General features: G+C 45.9%; 1 protein-coding gene across 4 annotated transcripts in view; it reads right to left on the minus strand.

Moving 5' to 3' along the window:
- The window catches only part of CD82 (CD82 molecule), a 68,094-nt gene extending 57,407 nt beyond the window's left edge, over positions 1-10,687 (minus strand). Inside the window, exon 1 of one of the 4 annotated variants that reach the window (XM_083465586.1) lies at positions 10,363-10,687. The gene's annotated coding sequence lies outside the window, so the exon portion shown is untranslated. Of the gene's footprint in view, positions 1-10,310 lie in introns of all 4 variants that reach the window. The other 3 variants (XM_083465587.1, XM_083465588.1, XM_083465589.1) reach the window with 3 other exon arrangements.
- Positions 10,688-21,601: the final 10,914 nt, after the last annotated feature.

Consider the following 21,601-nt stretch of genomic DNA (forward strand, 5'->3'; position numbering starts at 1 on the left):
ATAACATTCCAAGTGTTGAATTTAACACAGGCAAAGGTTACCTTGAACAGCAGTAATATAAGAGCATTATGCAACACATTTGGTGTTAAAGCAGCATGTTGTAATACCAATGAAACTATATTCACAGCTGCATCAATTTTCACCCATGATTTTTTTTTCCAGAGTAAGAAGGGGACTTTGGGGAGCACAAAAAAATACCACCTCTGTGTAGTTGTCCGTGTTTTGTATTTTTAAACAGCTGAAGTTAATAAATGTCCCTTTTTAGCTTTCAGCTTTGGTAATGCTATACATCCAATCAGTTCTTCAGATTTTGCTATAGGATATCACCAGTGCAAATAAATTGCCTTTACTAGGAATTTGTGGGTGGGGAAAGAACACTTTGGTATTCGAGTCAATGCTCCTAGCCCTTGCCACTGAGCAATGGGGGACACACCAAAAAAAGACAGGAGATATAAACTCAATTGCAGTAGTTCATTGCAAAGGCATACTCCCATCCAATAAACACTCTGCACTCCTCTGAAACATGGAGGAGGGGAGGTTTTTTGGAGCTCAAACCAATTTATAAAGATCTCTCAGCCAAGCAAGCCTTCCTCCCCTCAGTTCTAGTATTAATTAGCTGCTGGCTGCCACTGTTCCAACCCCAGACTCAATGCCCAGAGCATCACCACTGTTCTGCCTCACAACTGATGGCACTATAAGGATGCCTGCTTGAGACTTTGCCAGAAATCCCCACTCTCAGAAACACTCATCACCCCATGAAAGTGGAACAAGTGTCTTGAGGAGCTGCTATATTCAGAATTTGTTTCCTTAAGATGAGATGGCTATGAAACGGGCAACTGAACTTGCACGTTAAGAGAGACGTTTTGAAAAGGATGGAGCAAATTTAGTCTATAGCCAACATTACAAGGTTGTGAAATACAGCCGTACCTTGGTTTTGAACAGCTTAGTTCTTGGACGTTTTGGCTCCCGAATGCCGCAAACCTGGAAGTGACTGTTCTCTGCTTTGCGAACTATTTTTTGAACCCAAATGTCCACTGGGGCTTCTGCAGCTTCCAATTGGCTGCAGGAGTTTCCTGCAGCCAATCAGAAGCTGCACTTTGGTTTCCGAACGTTTTGGAAGTTGAACGGACTTCCAAAACGGATTCTATTCGACTTCTGAAGTACGACTGTATATAGTGCAGACAAATGAGTATTGCATTATCCATAAAGTAATGTTTGACACTAGACAATTTCCCTGATGACAGGGAGCGGGGAGAAAAAAATGGCAGGACTATTCGGAGGCCTGAGCCAGGCTTTCCCTTTCTTCATGCAGCCCTATATGTGTGGAAGGAAAGAAGCAAGAAAGGGAAGAGAGGGAGAGACAGAGGAAAAGGAAAGCTATATTATGATGGTGCCAAAACAGCACAATATAGAATACTATACACGCACCCACATGCAACACTACAATAATGCTGTATATTGAATGTATGGTATATATACATACATATACAATACGTATAGCATTATAGCACACGTGTGTGTGTACCAAAATGGCTTCCCAGAAATTATCCATTCCATTTTTAGGGAGCAAAATTGGGGAGGGAGAGGCATATCTTCCAAATAGTCTCTGGGGTGTGTGGGGGGGGGGAGGTGGAATTCTCCAACAGATTTGGGGTGGCAGGGGGAAAAAGACAAATTCTCAGAAATTCTTGCAAACCATTTAGCTTAATTTAAATATTGAATAAAAATACATTGTTAATGCAGGAAGCAAACGGCTAAAGCAAAGAATGGAAGGCATAGGGGACATTGCATTCTTCAGCAGTTTGAAAGAAGCCCAAAAGAAAACCCACATGCTAAATAGTGCAGGAGGAAAATCTCTCCCTCCCTGTTTCTGCCCCACTGCTCACTCTCAGAGAGCTCCCGTCTGCTAATGATCTACACAACTTAGTCTAGGCAGAACGAGGTTTCCTGTGCTGGCCAATTCTTTTTCCAGCATTTTCCCTTTTCCAGCCTCCTCCCACCCCCATCTTCTGCACCCAACTCCTCTGTTTTGGAGGGGAGGGGTGCAAAATCTGGAATGTAATAATTATAGTGGTGACCCTACCTTGAGACATCTGAGTTGTCTCACAATGTTGTCTGACTTAAGTGTCTCTGCTAAAATCAACATTAGCAACATAGCTCACTACAGTTCCTCACTGCTGCTGCTTTAACTCTCATTTGGAAAATATTTACAAGCTAGCCAAAGATCTGGGAGTTATTAGACAATTAGCGGAGGCTAAAATGGTTCCTTACTGTTCCCCTGCAGGGGAAGAGGGAAGTTTTGCACAGCCAACTGTCTTTCACACATGCATCTTTTAATTATTGCCATATGAAGCTCCCTTTCCTGCACGCGGCAAGTGCTGAAGCTTTCCATAACAGGACTTTAACACTATTTTGCCCACAGCCCCAACTATCATACTAGTAATTATGGACAAAGAAAACAACCCAAGATTCCTAAATGAGCACATGCAGATTATGCACAGGTGTTTCTCATCATCCATGGGCAAATCCTTCATCTGTTGATGCGTCTCTTGTGATCTATTGCATTCTTCTCTTTACAACTTATTCAGTAGGTGTTTTGGTCTTAAGTTAGCATTGCTGAATTCTGAAGTAATCCAAGTTGCTTAGACAACTTCTTAACACAGATCTGAACACTTGTACAGTGGTACCTCGGGTTACATACGCTTCAGGTTACATACGCTTCAGGTTACAGACTCCGCTAACCCAGAAATAGTACCTCGGGTTAAGAACTTTGCTTCAGGATGAGAACAGAAATCGCACAGCAGCGGCACGGCGGCAGCAGGAGGCCCTATTAGCTAAAGTGGTGCTTCAGGTTAAGAACAGTTTCAGGTCAAGAACGGCCCTCCGGAACAAATTAAGTACTTAACCCGAGGTACCACTGTATTTCCATTTAAGTTCTATAGCCACAAAAACTCAAAAATTTTGCAGGTGGGAAGTGGACAGACTTCTGAATTCACTTCGCCTTCCCATGAGTGGTTAGGCTTAAGGCTAGAACAAGGAAGAGATGGGTATGGAAGGGCTTGGAGATGTTAAATTTCAGAATACAGGCCCAGATAGCACACTCCTGCGTAAACGTAGTTCAGCCAGCATGGTAACCAAAACATCTGAAAGACACAACTCCCACCATCCCTGACCAGTAGTCATGCTGGATGGTACTGGTGAGAGTTAAGGGTCCAAAACATGTGGAGGGCACCAGGTTGACGGGCAGGTTTAGGACCAGCCAGTGCAAGTTCTTGTAAACAAATGGTGAGATCAGGACACTGTTCCTGCAGACTTCAACACCTTTCCACATTGCCTTGTAGGCACATGTGAATGGGGCGTGCCATAGGAGGCAACTCCATGGGGCCAAGGTCACTTCGGCCCCAATAAAATATTTGAGGGGTTCAGGCCCCCTCAAAGCTAGTGGGCATTGCCATTCAAATGGCGTGTGTGCGCTGTGTCATACGATCAATTATGTATGATGGGGCTTACCTGGCCACCCAACAATATTTTATTCAAACTGGCACCCCCGGGTCATGCTATATCTCATCTCCTTCCTTGCTCCTTTGTATGTATGTATGCTAATTCTGGCTCTGCAAAAGCTGAATGATAACTCCACAACTTCAACCATTTGCAGTTTACATGGTGTTTCAAATAAGGGTTGAGTTTTCTTGAAGCATATTATAGGAATGGCTACAGCCAACCACAAGACTGCTAAGCTGTTTTACAAAATGTTGATAGGAGACTACAAGCAGGCATTAAACAGTCATACATGCAAGTAGTCCTCAGTTTACTCCCCAGCAGCTCCTGTTGAAAACAGGCCAGGAAGCAAGTGACAGGAATGACACCAGCCTGAAGAACTACTGCAAGCCAAGGCTTTAAACTCAATGGGAAAGGGCTGTAGCTCAGTGGCAGAGTACACGCCATGTGCGCGGAAGGAGCTGGGATTAAGCCTTGACATTTCCAGGTAGGGTTGGAAACGCCCCCTTTCTGAAAACTTAGAGAGCCACTGCTAGTCCATGTAGGCAGTACTAGGGCTGATGGAAGTTGTAGTCCAACAACATCTGGAAGGTTGGGAAAGGCTGGCTCAAAGTATGATTTATTATTATTGAAATAAGACAGGATCCAAATTAATTCTTTGTGTGTAAGCAAGAAGACTGGTCCCTGCTCCAAGCTGGTCACAATTTACCTTTAAACAGGTGGTATGCAACGAAAGGGACAAGTGCTTAGAAATCATTTTAGTATGGGATGGGTAAAGATATGGAGGGCCTTTGCATCTCTAGGGGTAAGGCCCAAGGGATTAAGCTAAAGCTTCTTCCAGATCTACACAACAACCACCTTGCTCAAAATAAAATGTCCCCACCCCAGTCCTCATTTAAGCCAGAGAACTGCATACACAGGAAATGTTTATAGATTTTATTAGGTACGGCCTTGGCTGGCCTTCAGAGGGCTTAGCACACAATAGTCAGGGGAACAGCCAAAGTCAGCTTGAGCTCTGACCCTAAAGGGGCCGAGATGATCTCTCGCTTCATTCCCAGGACAGTTTTTCCATGTAGTGGAAGTTAGACCTTTACCATCCTTGAAACACAGGAATGGGAGAGGCAAAGAACACACACAGTTTGAGGAAACATTTAACTATTCTTCTGTGGAACGCTGCTAATGCAATGCAGGCAAACCTTCCCCAGCCTGATGTCCTCTAGATGCTTTGAACTTCAATCAGTCCAAGCTAGCATGGACAATGGAAAAATTGGTGGAACTTTTAGTACAACATCAAGGGCGCCATGCTGGGGAAAGAGGCATGAGCAGTTTTTTCCCCCACTGACAAGGTCCAGTTGGGCATCATAATCTAATACTGCGCTGCACAACAGTCCTGTGGTTCTTCACTTGTCACCTCCTACAGTACAAATCTTTTCTTTTCTTTTTTTAACCAGCTTACCCCAGCTGGTAAAAGATGAAAGAATTCTTATTCTATTTAAAGCAACACCTACTGGAAGAGAATGAACATTAAACAGAACCTCTCCATCGCGATACTTCACCGTTTCTTTTCCAGGATCCCTTGACTGGAAGAAGGGACAGGGCACGCTAAAGAAGGTAAAGATGATATAATAAGGTCCATGAATCTTTCAACAACACATAGGGAGGAATTGAGGCCACAGGCAGCAGCCTTGCTCACTCTTGGAATCAGAATGCCAATCACTGTGCTGAATCGACCAAGAAGGATGCCAGGGGTTCAGCTGGGACTTTGAAGCTTTGTAAAGACCTAATACTTGGCAGCAGTTAGGACCTGTGCCAAATCTACCAAGGACTTGTTCACACAATTTCTCATGCAGGTAATTTAGCTCACCATTGTTCATAAGCAATGTTGTGAGATCTCAAACCCTTTTGAGGTATGCAGACCCCCTCTCCTCCCCCCTAGATTTCCTTACACACAATAGGCATAAAGGTAAAGTACACAGTAGACGAATATAAAAACTTTCCAGAATCTCTCAGCTACCTTCATGTTAATGTGAGCTCTTGAAGTTAGGCAGTTTATTATTCCCTCCCTTCTCTGGCCAAGTGTACATCGCAGACAAATCTGTGCCTGCATAGAGATCCAGGCTGCTGCAATGGGGGGAAGCAGAACTGGAGAGAACTCGCTTTCCATTTGATAGCATACAGCACTGCAGAAGTGCTAAGGATCTCTTTACTCAAAAACAGATGGGCTTAAACAAACTGCAGATTAAGTCACTTGGGATCTCTCTTGCATTTGGACACTGGACCAGTTTGAGGCTACATTTAATATCAGTAAAGACACTGCAGTGTTATTTTTCACTTTTGTGCTACTTCCAGTTTTTTGGGTTTTTTTTAAATAAATGCAGCAGCTTTGGAGTTCAAAATGCTGCAGAGTGCAGCTCCAATTCCTCCATTTAGGAGTAATATATTCTGCTGTAAGAGAATGAAGGAATTTAAGCACTGTGTATGTGTGTCCAGTTTAGGTACACTGTATTCAGTGCAGATGTATGGAGCTCCTCCTCAGTAAGATTACAGCAAATACTATAACTTTTATTTGACACATGCATTGCAGGAAACACATTTCCATTTATTTCAGTGCAAACTGGAAATATTGACACTAGTATGCACAGGAGTGTGGGGTGTTTCCAAAATAACTGAGTATCTCAATAGGAATGCTTGAGTAAAGGAGGAGTGCTTATTCATGTAGTACCCCTCTTGCTAATGCAAAGTCCTGCATGCCATCAAAACCAGGAGCCCATGCAGGCCACCTGAAACAGCAGGTTCACCAGGCATCATCTAGTAACAGTTTCTGTGGTCTGGAAGCCTTGCATGTGCTTTTATAGTACAGTTCTGCCTTGCGTGATGTACATGCAGCAGTTACTTTCCTTGGAAGTATCTAGCACTGGCCAGTGCCCAAGTCTGTCCATAAAACAGCGCAGCCAGCCATTAGTTCCTGAAGTTTCCACTTCAGCTTTATGCTTCCGTGGCACGCTGGACCTCTCAGCCAAGAAGCACCCAAGACTACAAGAGCAACCATATGAGAGGCAGAGAAGATTCATCATCATCCAGTTCAAGCCACCACTACATTCATAGGAGATAATTCAGTCCCTGGCACCAGAGCACAGCAAGTAAAAAACATATGGAGATTTGAGTACAGCCACAAATGAAAGGCATGGGTTCACTGGAAGAGAAAGATAAAACCTGGTATGTACAAGGGCTGGGGAAATTTAAAAAACCAAAAACACATGATCCCGCATATTAGGAGAATGTATGTAGCCGAGCAAGGAAGTAAGATGTTCAGCGGACTTCAAGGGACCTGAACTGAAGAGGAGGAGCCCTGCCGGATCAGGCCAAAGGCCCATCTAGTCCACCATCCTTTGACCAGCCAGATGCCTTTAGGAAACTTAGTTTATATGGAGATGTTTCCTCTCATACAAGAGACAGACTTCCATGCCCAAGTATTCTCATCACATTCATGCCCCATCAAGACTGCTGTGTGCCTCAAGCAGAGACCAGGATGGGATGAGGCATACTGCACTTCAGAAATTTCCTTGTGCAAGCAACCACCCTATATTATTAACCAGCATTCAAAAACATCTGTCTTCTTGACGGAAAAATCATTTGCTATCCCAAATCCATGTGAAGCTCTTATAGAACAGGGGCAGGGTCCAAGGAACATTTTCTGCTGTCTCCCCACTGCTGTGTAGGCCAAATGTGTCAGGTGGCCAGGTTGCACACCTGTCAATCACCTGACATCACTATGACATCAGGTGATGCTGCACTTTGAAGCCCCAATTGAAGACTTCCAAGGCTGTTTGAAAGCGTTTTGCGGTTTGCAATGGGCTTTCAGACACCCACGCAGCCCCTGCTCCTGTTTCAGCCTCTGGGATTTCTTTTTAAATTCCTTTTGGATGGACCAGCTGTCTGCAGGAGGAGTCCCATGCACAGTCGGTCCTTCCAAAATGCAACCGCTTCCAAAATGAGCTGATTTCTTTGGCTGTGTGTGCCAAGCTGGGTCCTATGCAAGCTGCTCCTTTCGACTCCTGGTTTTGGAAGTTGAAAGGGGCCGCTTCAAAGAGCAGCACAGAGAGGGAGAAGCAGTCTCCATTCAAGGAAAACTGCTTCCTCCTCTTTCAGCAAGGCACACTCCTCCTGGCCATCAGCGGGTTCTCGTCTCTGCTCCTCCACATGCAACTGCTGGGTGACCTTGGGCTAGTCACACTTCTTTGAAATCTCTCAGCCCCACTCACCTCACAGAGTGTTTGTTGTGGGGGAGGAAGGGAAAGGAGAATGTTAGCCGCTTTGAGACTCCTTAAAGGGAGTGAAAGGCGGGATATCAAATCCAAACTCCTCTTCTTCTTCTTCTTCTTCTTCTTCTTCTTCTTCTTCTTCTGAAGGGGAAGCAAGAGCATTCCTTGCCCCAACAAAGGAACAATTGGGAGCCCATTTCAAGCTACCCATTGAAGCCCTGCCCTTACCAGACCCTGGCAGGGCAAGATTAGCCCATAGTCTTCCCCAGCCCTGCCCGAGAATTTGCTCAAGTATGCTAGTACCACTATGTTCCAGTTCCCACACACATGGTACAGCACACATGGTACCATCTCAGAAGGAACTGGAAGGGTGATGTTTGCAAATCATGCTTGAACATCCAACCGACAGGTCATTTACTTTGGCCAGATCCATCCAAAGCACAGTCACTTTGACATCCTCCGCTGTAGAAGACAATACAGTGGTGCCTCGCAAGATGAAAATAATCCGTTCCGCGAGTCTCTTCGTCTAGTGGTTTTTTCGTCTTGCGAAGCAACCCTATTGGCGGATTAGCGCTATTAGCGGTTTAGCGGATTAGCGGCTATTAAAGGCTTAGCGGCTTAGAAAAAGGGGGGGCGAAAAAAAATCGAAACACTCGCAAGACGTTTTCGTCTTGCGAAGCAAGCCCATAGGGAAATTTGTCTTGCGAAGCAGCTCAAAAACAGAAAACCCTTTCGTCTAGCGGGTTTTCCGTCTTGTGAGGCATTCGTCTTGCGGGGCACCACTGTAAGTCAAGATCACATCCTGGCAGCAGAGGGGCTCAGAAGCTCTCTCCTTCTCCGATAAAATGGCAACACAGCAGAGCTGACATGCCCAGAATACAGCTCTGTGCTAAAGACTTGGCAGTGCATTGGAATGCAACAGCTGCAGTCGACACCAGAAAGGCTTCTCAACAGTTCACCTCTATTTACAATACACGTTTCTGATTACACTCCGAGAAACCCCAAGTTCCTTGGGTGAGTCATGCCTGCACACACATCCCTCCAAACACAAATGGCACACACACACACACACACAAACCCAAGCTAAGCACAACTGCCACAGGAGCTTGCTCTCAAGGGAGCCTATAGATGACCAAGGAATTGTTTTACAGATAACACAATCCATCACTGTGTCCACCCAACACCAGCAGCTCTGTCCATCTTAAGTTCCACATGCTGGCAGCCTTTGCAAAAGGGGTGCTCTGACTGCTTCCAAGACAGTCTGATTTGTCAACTTTTGCTCTCCAGCCTCTATCAATGAATCCCCAAAGTGACTATTTTTGAGATCACTTCCCTTGCAAAAAAACAAAAACAAAAAACAACCCAACTCAAAAGTTTCCATGAAGCCAGCTGTCACCCCAGTCATACTCCGTGCCCACAGCTTGCTCTTCCACTCTGCGGTCCAAGGACACCACCTGCCTGACACACAGCTGCGTCACTGCTGCTCACATCTCACATCAAGCTGGTGTCTTTTCACTCATCTCAGGAGTATGGCCATATATTGAACTTCTGCCTCCTAGCTAAAACACAACGTTTTGGGGTATGCCATGCAGCAAGAGGTGCTTTCTAACAGCTGGACATGCCACCTTCTCAGTCTTCCAGATTAACAGGGCAACTTCAGACAGAATGAGACTCCAGATCAAGAAAGGGACTGTAGGACTGAAAAGAAACTCAGCCTGGCTTCATGTGGGTGGAAGACTCTGAACTTTGATTCCAGATAGGTGCTGGCTGCTCTGAAACCAGTTGGCTTTAGACACAAAAAACACAGCCTTGAGGTGGAAAGTCCCTTTCACTCTCAAGGGAAACATTTCCCAGCACTGCCTCGGTGAAAGGAGGAAGTCTTCTCCTATTGAACTTCTACCTGCCGTTCAAAGGAGCAGGAACTCTGCCAGAAATCAGTAGTAAATCTACCCACAACCCAGAGCTTTCCCCTCCCACTGCTTTATGCCCCCAGCAAACCTACCACTGCCAACAGGAAATGGAACAGAAAAGATTAATCATTAGCGTAGAATTAAGGGGAGGAAGGCAAAGGAGACTGGGGGGGGGGGAATGAAGCGATCGTATAGGCGGACGACTCCTGTTTTAATATTACTTCTCAAAACTGGCTCTCCGCTGTGACGACGTGGCCCCTCTTCCCGCCCCCCCGCCCGAAACGATAGCGCCAACCTTATCCTCAGGTGCCCACACAAAGTGGATCAACCCTGAATAACAACTCGACGCGGGAAGGAACCCCGTCACGTGGGAACCCCAGAGGGGCGATCAACCCAGTGGGGTCGCCGTGTCCAAAAACTAATATTTCGAGAGGACGGTGGCGGGGGGAAGGAAGGGAATAACACTAAGGAGAAGTATCCCCAACAAGCAAAAGGTCCGGAAGAGGGGGAAAGACGTTTCCTCGACCTAATAATGGAGGGAGCAACGACCCTCCCCCGCCTCGCTCCTCAATGTAGCGCGTTAGATACCCACCGCAGAGCAGCCCCCCCCCCCGCACGCGCGCACACCCCTCTCACGTACTCCTGCAATCTGGTCGTAAAGAACCGGCAGGCAGGAACCGAATCCCGATTACCTGCAACAGGAGACGCACAACAAGCGACGCGCAGCGCCTGCCCAGCCTCGCGTGCCGCGGAAAATGCAAGGCGATGTGGCTTCGGCGAGACTTGGCTTCTCTTCTCCGCCCCAGCTGCTTCCAGTCCTCCTGATCAGGAGGAGTCAGCGGCGGCGGCGGCGGCAACGGCCAACCCCCTGGGGCAGCCCAGAGACGCCTCGCACGCTTAACCCTCTGCTCGCCCGAGGGAAGCAGGCAGAAGCAGCAGCACCGCCCATCCTGCGAGGAAGGGAATTCTCCTTTCACCCTGGGCTTCCCGGGCTTTCTGCAACCTCCTGTGGCAGCAAGGCTGGGGAGTTGGGGGGTGGGCTGGCTGGATGCGGACTGAGAGCAGCATGCCAGCAGCACTGGCTCAGGCTGCCCAATTGCCTTTGCACAGGGAAGGCTGCCAAGTGCACCTCTCCGGGAATGTGCTTCTGCAGCCTCGGTGAGAGCGAGGCTGGAGGGGCCTGCGCGGAGCCTTGAGAGCAAGGGTGGCACCGTGCCATGCAGAGGAGGCCAGGCTCCCCGATTCCTGCCGCAGAGTTGCCAAGTGCACCTTTCTGGGAAAGTGCTGACTAGTCAGAGCTGAGCACAAGGAGGGTGAGAACAAAGGAGCGCATAATAAGCACGCGGAAGGAAAGCCAGGATCTAGTATCGGGGTGTTCCTCAAGACACAGGGCGATTACCTGCAAGCTTGCTCCTCGTCGCAGAAGGTGAAAAGCAAGCAACACAAAGCCGCCTCGGGGCAAGCTCAGGCAGGGAGCACGAGATGCGGGAAGCGAGGAGAACTCCCCACACGCACAGGCAGGAAAGAAAATGAGTGGGCGAGGGACAGTGGAGACCAGCAGAGGCAGCAGTGGAAAAAGCCAAAATCACCCACATCTCCGCGTCAACGGAAAGGAAAATAAGCGAGGAAAGCCAAGTGGCACCCAAGACACATCGGAAGGAACCTCCCCCCCCCAAAAAAAACCCCAGTCCAACTGCAGCAGAATTTAGGGGTGGGGGTGAGCAAATCAGAAAGAGACAGAGCGACACACACACCCCAGCCCCAGCAGCACCCAACCCACAAAGAAACAGCATCGTGTGAGAATTGGAGCGCATCAAACATCAGTCCTGTACAAGGAGAAGTGCAAAGTCAGCGCCGGAGGCGGGGAACCAACAGCAAGCTTTTCGCAGAAACGAAAAGCAAAATTAAGCAAAGTAAAGAGAGAACGAATCCTCAAACAGAAGCAGTGGAACATGTTCAAACAAACAAACCCATATTGGGGATGATCTGTGCATTTGGGATGGGCATGTGAACAACCCCTGAGTGGAATCTGTCCCTCAGTGGGCTGTGAGAAAAAAGAAAGATCATTTATCACCTCACACTCAGTGGCAAGGCCTCCACTCCCACAACGTTCTTAGAATGAACACCCCTCACACTCCAAAATGAATTCAATTTTTGGTGTGTCTCCCAGCCCCCACCCCAGCAAGGTTTGTGAACGTTGCTGGGACACATACATACCCTCCAACATTTGCCTGATGAAAATAGGGACGTCCCATTCCATAATGATAATTTTACTATTTATACTCCACACATCTTACTGGGTTGCCCCAGCCACTCTGGGCAGCTTCCAAAATATATACCGGTAATAACCGAATAAAACATTGAAAATACTTCCCTATACAGGATTGCCTCCAGATGGCTCTGGGGTTGGATAACTCCATACCCTCCAACATTTCTCCAATGAATATAGGGACATCCTAAGGAAAGGTGGGGCATTCCGGGATCAAATCAGAAACTGGGACGGCTTCTGTAAATCAGGGGTGTCCATGGAAAATAGGGACACTTGGACGGTCAGCACATACTGTGGCCCAGCACTAGTTCATAGAAGTCAATGATCACATGGTGCAAAAAGCCTAATGTGCTAGTTCCCAGATTATAGTCACTGCTCTTCTCCCCTGCTGTGCAACTAGAGGCTAAGCCAGGGTTTGGTTTAACATTGTGTTTAAATCCTGGCTCTTCGTTTTGCTCCCAACAAACCACAAGCTCTAACCAAGGTTTCTTCTTGGTTTAATCCTGGTTGCCAGTTAGTTTTCATACCCAATTCAATAGTGCTGGTGTTGACCTATAAAGCCTTACATGGCTCAGGACCTCAGTAACTTAAGGACCACCTCCCCACTAAGAACCAAACTGGACCCTGTGATCAGCATCTGAGGCCGCTCTTTGTGTCTTCACTCCTTGAGAGGCTTGGAGAGGGACAATACGAGAACGGGCCTTTTATGTGGCCCCCGCTTGTGTAATGCTGTCCCCAGAGAGGCTTGCCTGCCACCATCGTTACATATCTTTAGGTGCCAAAAACATTCCTCGTTACCCAGGCCTTCAGCCATTAAATAATCTATGGCCTGTTAAATGTGATTATTTTATAATTATGCTGACTATTATTGTGCTCTGTATTGCATTTATTAATATTATGCTCCATAAACTATGTCCTTAATTTTGTACCCTGCCCTGGGATCTTTGGATAAAGAGCAGTACAGGCAACTCCCCACTTGCATGGGATCAGGACTGCTGACACGTGCACAGTTTTGGGTGCTGGAAGGGGGTGGTGGCAGAACAGAAGGAACATGAGCACTTCCTGCTGATGAGTGCAGTGGCTGGGAACAGAATCTCCCTTGAACACCCTCAAAATCTGCCCTAGAGGATTGAGGGGGGGACTTGGAGCATATTTGGGGGGCACCCAGGGAGAGGAAGGGAAAGCTCCCATTGTATGAACAGTACTCTGCTCATGCAGCACTGGATACAACCCATGTTCTCCCCAAGCTTCTTTCTCCCAAAGGATGGCTTTGCAGTAGCTGTGGGAGTATTCTTAGTTTCCTCTAGGCATAGACAATTTGCGTGTTCCAGCTCTAAAGCTTGATGTGCAAAGCACATTCCTCAGATTGAGGGTAATTTGCTTGGAAGAAATATGTTGGAATTGAATGTTTGTTTGTTGAAGAGCAAAACCTGTGTGCCTAAATGTTTCTGCACACCTGGCCATGGTAACCTCTTTTAACCAGTGCTATTTTTCTAGAAAATGAGGTGCTGTAACTCACTATGAACATTATGAACTCTTTCTCTTTGAATGGCGAATTCCAGCTGAAAAGATGCCCTGAATATAACTGTCATTAATTGAGTGTTTATTATAATGATTAAATGCTTGGGTTTGTAAGATTACATAATTACTTTCTTCACTTCCTGTTGTGTTCCTGTAATAAACAGAGGGAAACTGCTAAAATGGGCTAGTTTTTCTGCTTTATCTGCAGACTCTTTGCTACCCTTCTTCTAATAAGAGCTAGGGATCTAACTCATTTACTCCAGAATTGTTCCAGTATTTTTAAGGCTGCGATCCTACGCATACTTATCAGGGGGTGTGCTCCATTGAAATCAATAGAAATAGATTTGAATAAAAAATCATGCGGATCTGATTGCAAGATTACAATGCCTACCTGAGAGTTTAACTCCACTATAGAACTTGCCTCTGAGCAGATTTAATTAAGCCTTACCCTCTGCTGGAGTAAAAATGATTTGGCTATTGCAGCCAAACAGAAACTTGGTACAATTCAGCAATGCTTAAGTGTTTTTAAATCCAATGCAATATAAGAGAAGTTAATGCGTGCATAACTTTCTCCTTTGATATAACTGGGGTTATTATTAGGACGTCAATTGCTTATTAAAATTTATAACAGGAATGCTAATAATACGTGTCTGGGATGTCTCATAAAAAGATCGAGGAAACAGTTGAGTTAAACCAGTTGTTTGGAGAGGATATAAAGCCAAACTTAATGTTTTTGCCAAATTCAAACACAAATCTTTATTTTCCATCTTCCCTCCTTATTTGGCTGTAATACTTATATTCCATTTCCTGCTTTAAAGCCATTGTTAAGTGTTGCCTCTTGGTCTTCTCTCACTCCAAAACTGCTTAATGCTTGTGGTGTTAAGGCATTGGCCCTTGAATCTCTTATTCCAAAGTAGGTTTATTTTCCTGAAAGGAATTACTACAGAGTAAATCATAAGGATCCAGAGATCATTTTCACAGAGAGGGACAATAAAGACAGAATTCTGTACACACTTACAGTACTGGGGAAGAAGAGGATCTGCTGAAGACTAATAGAACTTTACTTCCCAAGTAAACACAAACAGGATAGGGATACATACAGTGTAACTTTCCAGACATCATTTTAAACTATTCCAAGGCCTACTGGTGGGTCCCAGCCCACTCAGAAAGTCTGGCTTAGAGAGATGCAAATTCCTGTAAGGCTCTTCGCCTTTCTATTTGTATCCAGGAGCACGGCTGGTCCAATACATTTTGGCACTTGAAGCGAACCACAAAATGACAGAAGAAGCGGGTGAGTGAAGATCTACATCACAAAAAAAGATCTACATTGGGAACTACTGAAGATCCTGACACCGGAGGTGATCGCCTCACCTTATCTGATGGGTGGGCTTCATGAGGATGTGAGGGCGATCTGGCTGCGACATCTGGCTAGGCGGTTGTCCCCTTCCTCCCTCACCGCTCCATGTGCGTCCCTCCTGAAGCTGCACGCTTGGTGGAAGAGGACGACCATCCCAGATAGAAGGAGTGTACCGTTCTTCGGTCAAGGGTATACAATAGCTGCGCTCCCCTGCTAGAACCTCCAAACAAGCTCATGAGAGTAGCCAGAGGGGTGAGCGTGGGGCAGCTGCCCCCTCCCCAATCAAGTAAATAAATAAAAATACTTAACTAAAATTGGAAATCATAGAAAGATTTTAACAGGTTTTTCTGTCCAAAGAAAGTACGGTAATCTAAAACAATTGTTGAGACATTTTATATCTGCTAGACAAGAGCCAGACAGAGAATGATGACAGGTGGGTGTCCTGCCGCTGCGCCGCCCCCCCCCCCAGATCCTGGCTACACCCATGGTGGGCTGGCCCTGTCCATGAGGCAATCTGTATCCAGAATGTCTGGGCCCTCTTTGGACTATGAGTATAGTACTGGGGGAAAGTAGTGACCTTTATAGTTGGGAGAATCCGCCCTGAACTGTGCAGACTGGCAGAGGAGGATAGACTGAAGACACTGATCATATCTTTGGTAAAGTTATCCCCTGCCTCCTTTAAATACCCTATTTAATCTCCTACCTGTGGCAGTTTGAAACGCTGCAATCCAGAAAACGGGTTTACGTCCTCACTTGAACTTGTGAGAATTCCCTTAAGGTGAACGTTCAGAACGTGTCAGGATTAATAACAACGTCGCCTTTTAACATGAAAGACAAAGATTTCACAGAATGGAAACCTTCCCCTTGTAAACAAACGTGCTTGGCATTGGTGTGGTAGTAATAAAAAGTGCTTGGTGTTTAATGTATGTGGGATTTGTCCTTTGCTGAGGCTTGTAGCTAAATATTTGCATAAAATATTTTAAGCCTTCAAATGCATTTCATATTTGATTTCCACCACACATTTTGCATTAAATATACAGAGCCAACTGGATGTGTGGTAAACTTTTGGGTGTAAACTAGTGCATTAATACTTGCCGCAGAAATTTCAAAAGCCTTATGACATGTACATTGAATATAATTTTGGCTCTCCCTCTCATTTGGGGGATGGGGTGGGATATCTTGATGTCCTAACTCCTGTTACCACTTGCAAACATCTATTTACTATCATAACCTTCATGTTTGTACAGAGCCATACAGAGCCCTGAGACCACATAATGAAGGCAGGCTATGAATGCATATAAATAGAATCTCCCCCTAAGGTTTGAATATAAAAAATATATGTGCATGAAGAACTCCTGCATTCTTTGTTTGATACTAGGGTTGTCAACTGATCAGAAAAAAAAGGCCTGGCATGCTGTTTTGCTTCTAATTGCAGTTTGATATGGCACTGTGGTCTAAACCAGTGTTTCCCAACCGGTGTTCCGCGGCACACTAGTGTGCCGTGAGACACCGGCTGGTGTGCCGTGGGAGGAAGGCGAGCGAGTCGGGCGGTGAGAGGCGGCGGCGGCGGCGAGGATCCGCGTCGAGCCGGGGGCGGCTCCGCGGTGGTGGTGCCGAGCGGCGGGGCAGCGCGCGCAAAAGGGAGGAGCGCGAGACAGCGGAGGAGGAGGAGGCCGGCATGTCCGGGCAGCAGCAGCAACAACAGCAGCAGCAACTCCCGCCGCCGCCCCCTCCTCCGCCCGCTATCGCCGCCGCCGCCTCAGCTGCCCTCGCTCTGCTGCCTCCTCCCACCCCGGCAAGGGGGAGGGAAAAAACTTTCGCTTTTGTGCGTCCCTCCCGGCGTGACGCTGCGCGCTGACGTCACGGGGCGGGGCTTTAATGGTGGTGTGCCGCGAGATTTTTTTCCGGCTAACAGGTGTGCCGTTGCCCAAAAACGTTTGGGAAACACTGGTCTAAACCACAGAGCCTAGGGCTTGCCAATCAGAAGGTTGGTGGTTCAAATCCCTGCAACGGCGTGAGCTCCCGTTGCTTGGTCCCTGCTTCTGCCAACCTAGCAGTTCAAAAGCACGTCAAAGTGCAAGTAGATAAATAGGTACCGCTCCTGCAGGAAGGTAAATGGCGTTTCCGTGCACTGCTCTGGTTCGCCAGAAGCAGCTTAGTCATGCTGGCCACATGACCTGGAAGCTGTCTGCGGACAAACGCCAGCTCCCTTGGCCAGTAAAGCGAGATGAGCACTGCAACCCTAGAGTCGTCCATGACTGGACCTAACGGTCAGGGGTACCTTTACCTTTACCTTCTACAGAAATTAGCAGATTAAGCATCTAACAGCATTGAGATTACCATGACGCCTGTTAATATCTGCCCATCAGGCTACTCTTAGACACAGCTACAGAAGTTGTTTTTAAACGTTGGCCACCCTACTTTTAAAGCTTGCAGGAATCAAGTGCATTGTATGAGAGCCTGATGTAGGCTAAGAGCTCCCCCTTGAGAGTCTTGTGATTTTGCACCCTTGTGGTCAACCCAGAATACCAGATACTGTAACCAAATATCTTCACCTTCATCTTCATCTTCATCTTCATTTGACATTCTGTTTTAATCCCCTTTCCCCCAATAACACCTATGGTGAAAACTCAACGTTTCTTTTATAAGGCAAGTCTGAAAACATTAATGAGGTGGGAGCAGCTCTTGATTGATCATTTAGACCATTTACATCCAAGACTGAGCTCTTCTTGTCATTGGCCCAAGCACTGATCTAGCTCTATAAAGAGGCTGACTTTTAATTGTCTCAGTTTCCTAAATATGTGAGGCTCCCTGGAAACTATCCAACCAGGTGACCAAAGGTTTGATTTCTTTTTAGACTGATATACTGCCTTTCCACATTCCTGAACGTAACCCACAGAAATGACAAAGTGCACAACAAAATTGCATTGCCTATAACAATTCAAAATATAGCTGCAAACAAAAATATTGTAACTGTTCATCAATATGGAACATAATTAAAAACAAAGATGGTCTTGCTCTCCAAACCTTTCTTCTGTGTGAAATTCTGCATGTGCTCTGAATTTCAAGTGTCTGTTCAAGCAAAAAGAAATTTTGCTGAATGACACACACACACACATATATGTGCAAGGCTGTTTGTGTTAGAGCTGCCTTCCCCTTTCCTTCCTTTTGCCCCAACTAAAATTCTAAATACTTCAGTATTTGGATTCATTGATTTTAAAAGGCTTTTCTCTTATTTTTTTCTCTCTAAAATCTTCCCCATATGCCATGTGATTGTTAAGCTATGCTTTCTGTTCTAAGTTCTGTAAGATCTGACATCCTCTAGCCGTCAGTCAAGCAAATCTAAAACACCCTCTTCCCAGCCCCACCCCTTCATTATTCCTAGAGCTGGGCTTAAGGGAAGGGCCCTTTTCAGTTCAGCTTAGAACCACCACTCATTACTCAGACAGCCTAGACACTCCAAGGGGACAGACATTATACACATTATTTACAAGAACAAAACTTGCTCACTTTAATTCTATGTGAGGTGAGATCATTGGAAATGGATAGTAATGAATGTTATGGTGGGGAGATGCAGCAATAACAAAAGCCTTAAATGGCTCAGGATTGCAATACCTCAAGGACCGCCTCTTCTCATATGAACTGGTCCCTGAGATTCACTTCTGAGGCCCTCCTTCGTGTGCCTCCTCCTCGAGAAGTCTGGAGGGTGGCAACACGAGAATGGGCTTTCTCTGCAGCGGCTCCACGTCTGTGGAATGCTCTCCCCAAGTAAGTTTGCCAGGCGCCTTCATTATACACCTTTAGGGGCCAGGCAAAAACGTTCCCTTTTAACCAGGCCTTTGGATGATTTGCTTGACATCCTATGCCCTCTTAAAATGTGGCTCTTTTCTAAGGGGGGGGGTTATGGGTATTATTGGGTTGTTGTTTTTATTCTGATTATATATGTTGTGATCTTTTCTGTGAACCGCCCTGAGACCTCTGGGTATAGGGCAGTACAGTGGTACCTCGGGTTACAGACACTTCAGGTTACAGACTCTGCTAACCCAGAAATAGTACCTTGGGTTAAGAACTTTGCTTCAGGATGAGAACAGAAATTGTGCAGCAGCGGTGTGGCACCAGCGGGAGGCCCTATTAGCTAAAGTGGTACCCCAGGTTAAGAACAGTTTCAGGTTAAGAACAGACCTCTGGAACGAATTAAGTACTTAACCCAAGGTACCACTGTACAGTGGCACCTCGGGTTACAGACACTTCAGGTTACAGAATCCACTAACCCGGAAATAGTACCTCGGGTTAAGAACTTTGCTTCAGGATGAGAACAGAAATTGTGCTCTGGCGGCACGGTGGCAGCAGGAGGCCCCATTAGCTGAAGTGGTACCTCAGGTTAAGAACAGTTTCAGGTTAAGAACGGACCTCCAGAATGAATTAAGTTCTTAACCCGAGGTACCACTGTATATAAACTCAATTAACAGCAGCAGCAGCAAAAACAACGTGTAAAGTCTGGTGGGTGGTAACTGCACAAAGATTTCAGAAACTGGGTAGCAAGAAGGAGATATAGCCACAGCTCTCAGTATACACCAACAGCTCAAAAATGGCTACTAGCCCTGATGCTATTGTTCTGCCTCCACTGTCAAACGCAGTGTGCCTCTGAACACCAGTCGCTGGGAAATGCAGGTGGGCAGAGTGTTATTGCACTCATGGTCTTCTTGCAGGTTTTCCACAGGCACATGGTTGGCTACTTTAAGAACAGGATGCTGGACTAGATGGGGCATTGGGCTCAGTGGCGTAGCGTGGGTTGTCAGCACCCGGGGCAAGGCAAGTAATTTGTGCCCCCTAACCCGTGGATTTGCGCCCCCTAACCCATGGATTGCGCCCCCTAACCCTAACCCCCCAGATGTTGCGCCTGGTGCGGCCGGCCCCCCCTGCACCCCCCACGCTACGCCACTGATTGGGCTGATTCAGAAGGCTCATGTTACATTCTTATGTACGTGTGTGGCAAGCAAGAGCATGTTTGCAGCAAAGCAAAGCCCAACCGACACACAGCGTATACAAACATTGTTCCTAGTAAACTTACAATGTTCATAGTCCTGTGTGCATATGAGCTCGATTTGGGTCTTGCCTTTCTTTCAGTTCAATATGGACAAATTAAGATTTATAATAATTGAACATGGACCTCAACAAGGTGAAGATGCTGATTTTCAGAATGTGCATCACAGGACTGTTGCGATTTTTCTGGTAACTGGTTTTTAAATATGCTTCTCAATGGCAAATATGTTGATCAAAACATATTCAAAAAAAATTCCAAGTCATTATTTTGCTTTCCTTGTAAATTTGCGACAAACATCTCTGAAGCATATACAAATATTCACAGTAAATCAAAGGGTTTCAATGAAATGGAAGAACTTGGAAAACAAAAAGGGAAAGTGTTGGACCTATTTATGATTCCTTACAAAAGGCAATTCAGACAGAAAAGGAGAACTGGCTGCACTTTCTGAAGGTTATTTTGGACATTATTCTGCTCTTAGAGGCTATAGAGATTTTTAGCAGTCCTAATACAGGATTCTTCTAAATCTCATTGTACTGATTAGTCATTACGATAGTGAAGTTAAAAATTATTTGTTAAATCATAAAAAGTGCCACATAAAATATGAAATGAATGTCTTGAATTATTGGGGGAAATGTTTGTGGTGAGCTGAATTCTAGGATTAAAAAAAGTAATTTTCCATTGCTATTTTATTATACTCCAGACATTTCTCACCACAAACAAATGCATCAGATTATGTTCCCTGTTGATACGAGAAACATTTTGACTGAGGAAAGTTTTGCAGAGTTCATTGAAACAATACAGAAAACAGGCAGCGGTTTAGCGGACAAAATCATGTATTAAAACAGGATGACATCAATATTAAAAATGCCAGAGGCCAAGGATATGAGAATGGGGCAAATACGTCTGCCGTGTACAAAGGCATTCAAGAACTTATATTAAAACAAAACAGCTTCACTCATGCTTATCATTTTATTACAATCGTTGTCCCTTTTCTGCATCATAAAATACAGGGTTAGTTGAGGGGGGGGGGTGTTTCACGTTCTTTGTCCCAGGTGCCAAGATGCCTAGATGAGCCCTGATGATCACAATTCTCTTTGGAAGAACCCTTGAAAACTGGTGGGGGGAGTTCCTCTTCTGATCTGTCACAGAGCCCCATGTTTGAAACATGTGAAGACATGCCCTTAAATTAGGGAACATTGAAGTTGGTGTCAGGACCTGCCAGGGCTAGAGCTGGGAGTCTTCAGTCTATTAGAACTTCATCATCTTCTGGGTAGTATCTTCAGGTTTTGGAGTGGCTCCACCTATCTAGGCTGTCCATTGGCTGGGACCTTGTAATAATAATAATAATAATAGCAGCAGCAACAACAACAATAACAATAATAATTATTATTCTGCTGGGCGGCTTCCAGCAGAATATTAAAATGCAATGATTCATCCAGTATTAAAAGCTTCCCTAAACAGGTCTGCCTTCAGATGTCTTCTAAAAGTCTGATGGTTGTTTATTTTTTTGACATCTGGTGGGAGGGCATTCCACAGGGCGGGCGCCACCACCAAGAAGGCCCTCTGCCTAGTTCCCTGTAACTTTGCTTCTCGCAATGAGGTAACCGCCAGAAGGCCCTCGGCGCTGGATCTCAGTGTCCGGGCTGAACGATGGGGGTGGAGACGCTCCTTCAGGTATAGTGGACCAAGGCCATTTAGGGCTTTAAAGGTCAACACCAACACTTAGAACTGTGCTCTGAA

This window comes from Podarcis liolepis, assembly GCF_965112155.1.
Source record: "Podarcis liolepis genome assembly, chromosome: 1".
Classification (NCBI taxonomy): domain Eukaryota; kingdom Metazoa; phylum Chordata; class Lepidosauria; order Squamata; family Lacertidae; genus Podarcis; species Podarcis liolepis.